The sequence below is a fragment of the Tenrec ecaudatus genome, chromosome 8, assembly GCF_050624435.1.
Source record: "Tenrec ecaudatus isolate mTenEca1 chromosome 8, mTenEca1.hap1, whole genome shotgun sequence".
Classification (NCBI taxonomy): Eukaryota; Metazoa; Chordata; class Mammalia; order Afrosoricida; family Tenrecidae; genus Tenrec; species Tenrec ecaudatus.
This window is the reverse complement of record NC_134537.1, coordinates 150144374-150152069: the sequence shown is the minus strand read 5'-3', so window position 1 is coordinate 150152069 and position 7696 is coordinate 150144374. Positions and strand designations below refer to the sequence as shown.

The window sequence follows — 7696 nt, the reverse complement described above, 5'->3', positions numbered from 1 at the left end:
TGTTTGCAAGGAATTGCGGTGAGTCAGAACCAACTTGATGGCACTTACTGACTGAAGACAAGGGTCATTACATTAACCAGCTGCTATTTACTTCTAAGGCTTTTCCATTAGCCCATTGTTTCCCCCCAGTGTCTACCCATCCCATTGGTAGCTTCTTGTTAATCCCTTGTCTCTAATTGGTTTTGAAAAACATCATCTGCTTTTTGTACTGAGCTTTGAGTCAGATCAAATAAAGACAGTCTTGCAAGTAGAATCTTCAGGGAGTCACCCTATATTTTAAGTAATGAGACTTGTCTGATCATTAGGATTTTAAGGAGCCTCAATGCCATATTTTCCCTTTGCAGTGAATACCAAACTGCTCATTCCCATGGGGGTGTCAAGGTGTTGATCTTTTAAAAGAGTAGTTTTATTGGCATACACTTCACATATCATAATTTTAATTGTTCAGTAATATTAAGATTGGTGCAAATCCCCACAATCCATTTCAGAACATTTTCTTCTCCTCTGCATTGCTATTAGCTCCCCATTCCCTGCCATCCTCCCCGGACATGCCTTTAGGCACTTATAAATCTTGGTTTTGCCTCTGTAAGTCTACCTATCCTGGATTTCATATCCAGGAAATAATATAAAGTATAAACAGGAAGCAATCAAGCAAGAAAACAAACAAGCAAACAAAACCCCCTTTAACAACAATGACTAGACAAATATAGAAAAACCTCAATCGAAAAGAAAGCAGAAAATATGAAAAACTGAAACAACTTTAAAATGTGTCAAAAAGGAGACCAAATGATAGGGGATTACATGTCAATGTAATTAAATCTACCTTAACTGACCTTACTCTGCTCTCTGACTGATAGCAAGCCTATTCACAGCCCTGGACTGTGCTCGGAGGAATTCCCTGGAGGCTTCGTCCACATGGAGACCCGCACACGGTTTGAGGCATCCACCGTCATCCACAGTCCAGATCTTGGTCTTCAAGGCTACCATAGAGCTGGGGAGTGGAACGAAAACTGGTTAAATTAAAGCACCCCCAAATATCTGTGCTCTTATTAAAGTTCAGCTATTCTCCTTCCCTGGACACACATGTAATGGTTATAATCCTTTGACTAATTTCCAGAGTTCTACAGAAGTTGATTCTGGCAAATTTTGCCTGCTTTTTCATTGCTTTTATGGAAGATAGAACTTCTGGAGCACTTCTGGTTGCCAGTTTCACTGGTGGCACCCTTTTTGGTTGCGTGTTTATTGAAGGGACATCAATGAGGTAACATGGCTGAAAGAGAGTCTGGGCAACATGGAGTCCGAGAAGGAATGAGGGTGCCGTCATTGGAAGAGCCTCGAGGCCCCAGGAAGGACTTGGCATTTTACTCTGAGTCTGTGGGGACTTTTGAGACGATGAGGGAGACAATAGGCCTCGGGTTATAATAGAGTCTTTCTGTCTGCTGTGTGTAGACTGTAACACTGAGAATGCAAAGGGAGAAAAGCAAGAATATCCTCCGACTCTTTTCCTTAATCAACAAGGCATGTAGAGGCATGACCTGGCTAACCCTCTGCCTCCTTCTCTTACCATTTTCCTCTTTTTTATGACTCTGCTCCAATCGTACTGGCTGCCTTGATTTTCCTCAAGCATGCTAATCATACTGTTGACCTTGGGTCTTCGCACTTGCTGTTCCATCTGTCTGAAAAAAAAAAAACAACGCACACACATATACATATATGTACATACATACAGGTGTAGTGTGGCTCATTCTCTCCTTCAGGTCTTCGTTCAAGTGTCACTTTATCACTGGGACTTCCTAGAGTGGTTTATATTAAATGGTTACTCCCTTCCTCCCACTCACCATCCTCTTACCCTATTTTTTTCAGGCACCTATCACCACCTGTTGCGTCACACACTTATTTGTTAGCTGTCTGGTAATGAGAATTGAGTTATGTCAAGCCCTCCCCCCTTTAACCTTCAGGGGAGGAGGAAATGGAGAAATAAATAATTCCCTCAGAGAGGTACACATGCCTTTCTCATTGCATGAAACCCTCTGCTTCAGGAAGGCCCCTCTTTTAGCCTTATGGTTTCATGAAGCTTTCTCTCCCGCTTATACTTAGTCGGGTACCACAATGTGCTTGGAGCTGAGAGAAACTAGGGAGGAGATTGAAGAATCAAGTTGAAGGAGGGCTAATATGCTTTGGTTGTAGTGGTCTCAGAAATTCATTGAATTACTCAAGGCAATGTTCACTAGCTTTTATTTCAAATATTTCTACAGTCAACACAATAAAAGTTTATTACTTGCTTACACAGTCTGATGCACATCAGATGGTTCTTGCTAACCCTTCTCTCCACAGGAACTCAGGGACCCAGCTCCTTTTATCTGTGTTGCCTGTGAATCCCTTCTTTCCCCAAAGAGAAACCCTGGCGAAGGTCCATTTGCTCTTAACTCTCTTGATCCAGAAGTGTCACCTGTTAATTTTGCTCAGATTCTGTTGAACACATTTTAGCCATAGGCCTCCACCCAACTGCAGGGACAACTGGACTACGTTCTTTTTATGTATACCCAGGAAGAGAAGCGTGAAATAATATTTGGCAAATGCCAAAGGTTCCACCGTAATCTTATCTAGCACACAACATTCTCTGCTACAATTATCATAATAATGATACGGGTGTTGTTGTTGGTTATGTACCATTGAATTTGCTCTGACTCCCGGCAACCCAGTGCAAACAGAACAAAGCACTGCCCTGTTCTGCACCATCCTCACAATTGTTCCCAGGCTTGAGCCCATTGTTGCAGCCACTGTGCCCATCCATCTCCTTAAGGGCCTCCCTCTTTTCCTCTGTCCCACCCCAGCTTGAATGAGTGTGAAAGCCTCCTTCAGGGACTGGTCTCTCTTGACAACATGTCCAAAGTATGTAAGAGAGAGTCTCACCATCCTTTCCTCTAGGTAGGCTGTCGAGAATCGGAGACGAGAGAAGGAACTGGATCCACAGAACAGGTTCTTGAAGGAGGCTGTTCAGCTAAGGAGTCATCTGATGCTTCGGCATGAGGTTGGTGGGCACCGACCCAGACAACCTCTCACCTAGGAACATACTCTCCTTCGGACACATGGATTACAGAGAGCTTCAACCTTCCTGGGTGTCTCCATGACAGTGTCTGGAGCCCATGGGCCATGCTCTCAAACTCGCTCAAAGAGAAGGTTGGAGCTCCGCAAGGCGAGCAGTTCATTTCCTTAACATGAACAATCAGGTTAACCTGGAAACTTACACACTAACTTTCCACTGGGGTCTTATGAGTAGAGACAGCGTGTATGGAGGTGGGGTGGGGGTGGGTTCGCTTCTTGGAGGGTTCCCATTCTGTATGCATTTATGCGGGCGTTCCTTTGGGAAAGCATGCCCCCTCAACCTGACAGTATGTTTACGAACAGTCCTAGCACACTGCGCACTGGTTAAAATGTCCAATGTGGAAAATATTATCACAGCTATGCAGCCACCTCTGATTAAAAACAGCTTTTGCTTCAGATATGATCTGTGTTACCAGAAAATTGGGCATGTGCAGGGGCTGGCTTAACTTCTTCAGTCTTTTTGATTCTTGTGTTGATCGTTTTTAACCTTGGGAGGTGAAGTGTAAAGTTCTGATGTCCCTGTAGAGTGTCCCATGCCATTGACACCGAGAAGCAAAGATTCCCAGGCACATGAAAACCATTTAGGGTAGCAATTAAGCTTCTGAGCTTAGACTCTTTTGAATGTTTTATATTCAAGCTTTGGCTCATTACCTGCGAGGTGGAGAGCCCTTGAACAAAAACAACAAACCAGAGCCAACGGTACTGCTCCGACAGCGCAGCCAAGACCTGCTTGTGTTTTCCTGTCTTGTGTTTTGGGTTTCCTTACTACTCATGATTAAGTGTGGAACCATGCCCTCCTGCAAGTTCCCAAGAGGTTCCACCGTAATCTTATCTAATACACAACATACTTTTGTAATGAAAGGTAGCCAGACTGACTCTCATGGTCAAGTGGCTTGTGTAAGGCATAAAACTGCCTGGCCAAAGGGGCTTGCCGGGCTGGAATTCAGCCCATTTGCTTATCAGATTCTGTTTTCTGGTCGGCCAAGAGGACGGGACATCTTTTGTACCCTTTGACTCAGAGGCATTGCATGATTAGGCAAGCAGTTCCAACATGGGTGGGCCATGGTTTACATTCCAGCCTGGCATTCGAGTGCCCCCAGCCTTTGGATGAATCCTATTCTTGTCCACTGATATTCTATGTTAAAAGACAGAGAAAGTCCTTCCTTCAATGCCACTTGCTCCAAGTCCCTGGTCAACTAGTTATTCTCAACTTCTTCAGTGATAGCATTGCTTGCCAATATTAAACACAGAAGAATCATTTTCTTACACTTCTAAAACCTTTATGTGTGATAAATGGCACGAAAAATGGTGATATTATTATATTTGCATGTACCATCCATCGTGCATAAAGGGAACAGAATGGCTTGCAAAAACCTCATAGTGTGCAATATTTGCACAACATTATGGTATGTGGGCTTCATCTGCCACTATTGGGGGACAGCAATTCAGTTCTAGTAGAAAATGAAAGGGGGGCTGCTCTTTAAAAGTATCCAGGTTTTTAAATGGATCTACGAGTAGGAATCAATTTAATGGGAAACTTATTTTGTCTCTCTCTCTCAGTAATAAAGACAACTGCAACCTCACCCATGTGAACACGGTTGTACACTTAAAATAAGATCTTCACCATGGCAAGTCAGAATTTTGTTGCAGTGGGATGACGCATCTCAAAATCCCAAACTAAACCACCCATCAACATCAACCTGATTCCACCTCTTGGTGATCTCATGTATTATGGGGAGGCTGTAATCTTTACGGAAGTAGCTTGCCAAGGCTTTCTTTCACCACGTCACTGCGTGGGTTTGAACCGCCAATCAGTAGGTTAGTAGTGAAGCACGAACAGCTTGCATCACCCAGGAGCCTGTGTTTTGCTGTTGTTGTTAGGTGCCATTCAGTTACTATTACCTGATAGTGACCCCCAAGTAATTGAGTAAAACCGTCCCATCAGGCTTTCTAGGCGGTAATCTTTATAGGATCAGATCATCAGTTCTTCCTCCCCTGGAGCATCTCGGTTGATTTGAACCACTAATCTTTTGGTTGGCAGTTGAACACTTAACCATTACACTACCAGGGATCCTTGAGAGAATTGTAGAAATAGCGAAAACAGGAGGAACTGTGGAGGAGAGAAAAGAGGCCACTAAGGAAAGTACCCAGAAGGATATTCTGTGCCCAATGATGGTCTAGCCCTACTGACTGAAGAAGGAGGAATGCTCATATCTAAGAAAGGTCAAGTCACAGGACAACCACTCCTCCATTCCCAATGGTGCCATACTCACTTGGACCCGGGCAGTATCTCTCAAATCTAAAGGGATGATCAGAGAATCATCAGAATTTTCAGATACATTCTCTGGATTTGTTGAGACCAACTTGGTTGCACCAAACTCCTCAACGTCTCTTGACTTCCTAGTATGTGACCACAAGTACAAGTTCATATTCAAGTCTGCTTCATTAGGTTACGTTCCCCTAGCTTCTAAAATTGCTCGATGTAAGTTCAGGTTTAAGCTGAAGAAAATTAAAACAAGTCCACATGAACCAACATACTGCCTTGAGTTTATTCCAGCTGAATTTCCAGAACATCTCGAGAACATACAACCCATTTTGAACACTAATGACAGAAAATTGGATGAGCTGTGGGAGGACATTCAGACCATCCTTCATGAGGAAAGCAAAAGAGAATGAAAAAGTCAGGGAATAAAGAAAAGGTCCGAGTGGATGTCAGAAGAGAATCTGAAACTTAGTCTTAAGCATAGTGTGGCAGGAGACATAATCTCCTGTCAACTTGTGAAGGGGTGGAGTCTAGCCTGCCAATCATATCACAGCTTGATGACCTCATTTGGAGGTGCAACGGAGATAAATAGCTGACTGGAGGCCAGATACACACAGACACTCTGCTGGTCTTCCTGCTGAGAAGCCACATGGAGACTCCTGTTGGAACCAGAGCCCTGAAGCTAGAGGAGCCACATGGAGACACACACCAGCACTGAGATGCTTCCACTGCCACTGGATCCACAAGACTTTCCACTCAATGGCCTGCGATCTTCCTGCATTCAGCATCATTGCATGTGTTGCATGAGTCTGAAGAAATTATAGACTGGTATTGGACATATGGGACTTATGGACTTGATCTAGACTGGGCTGGAATGCTTTCTTAATATACAATTACTCTTTGATATAAAGTTCTCTGTTACACGCATATGAGTGTCTCTGGATTTGTTTCTCTAGTCAACACAAGTAGCTAGTGCAAATGGAAGAAATGATGAAATCAAAGAGTTCAATAAAAAAGTGTCAAAGGTACCCCTGGCTATGGGTAAAGAGACACCTGATTGGTGGTGGTGCTCTTATATCAGTCAGGGGCAGAGCAGACTGGCAGTCCTTTGTTCATCCTAGCTTGATGCCTAGATCATGGCCAGAGCTGTTTCATGCCTAGGACACATTAAAAAAAAAGAAAAGTGTCAAAGGGGAGCTCAAGAAGAAAAAGTAAAATATTATAATGAAATGTGCAAAAACCTAGACTTTGAAACCCACCCCACCAAAAGAAATAGAAAACGATCATGTTCAATATATTTTAAACGGAAAGAAGTCATGACAAAATTCAACCTCCGTAAATCTTGATTCAATGGGCAGAATACTGAGTGATGCAGGAAGTATCATAAGAAAATGGAAAAACATACACAGTCACTCTATCCTAAAGAACTAGTTTACATCTCAACATCTCAGGAGGCAGCAGACGAGCAAGAGTCAATGGTCCCAAAGGAAGAAATTCAAGCCACACTAAAATTATTAGCCCCAAACTAGGGCCCAGGAATTAATGGAATGCCCATCTAAATGTTTCAACAAGCTGATGAAGCCCTGGAAGCACACACTGGTCTATGCCAAGAAATTTGGAAGAAAGTTTCTTGGCAAATTGACTGGAAGAAATCCATATTTCTACTTGTTGCAGAGAAAGGTGACCCAAGCGAATGCTCAGATTATGGAACACTATCATTGATATCACACGCAAGCAACATTTTGCTGAGAGCATCCAACTATACTTGTAGCAGTACATTGACAGGGAGCTGCCAGGAGTTCAGACCATTTGCAGAAGAGGACCTGGAACAATAATTGCTGATGTCAGATGGAGCTTGGCTGAAAGCAGAGAATCAGAAAGATGTCTACTTGTGCTTTATTGACAATGCCAAGGCATTCACCTGTGTAGATCCTAACAAACCAATGGATAGCCTTGAAAAGAATGAACTTCAGAGCATTTCATTGTGCTTGTGTGGAACTTGTACATGGTCAAGAGGCAGTTATGGGAACAGAACAAGGGATATTGCACTGTTTAAAATCAAGAAAGGTGTGCATCAGGGTTGTATCTTCTCATCATACCTTTTTGATCTGTATGCTGAGAAAATCATCAGAAAAGCTGGATTAAATGAAGAATGAGGCATCAGGATTGGAGGAAGACTTATCAACAACCTGTGATGTGCAGATGGCACAATCTTGCTTGCTAAAAGTGAGGAGGCCTTGAAGCACTTGCTGATTTAGGTCAGGATTGCAGCCTTCAATATGGATGACAATTCAATGTAAAGAAGACCAAAATCCTCACAACTGGACG

At 43.1% G+C, this 7696-nt stretch overlaps 1 non-coding gene across 1 annotated transcript; it reads left to right on the top strand.

Annotated features, from left to right (window-relative positions):
• Window positions 1-6394: 6394 nt before the first annotated feature.
• Window positions 6395-6538, top strand: LOC142455890 (small nucleolar RNA SNORA48). Its single transcript, XR_012786001.1, has one exon. It is a non-coding gene; the product is annotated as a small nucleolar RNA SNORA48 (small nucleolar RNA).
• Window positions 6539-7696: the final 1158 nt, after the last annotated feature.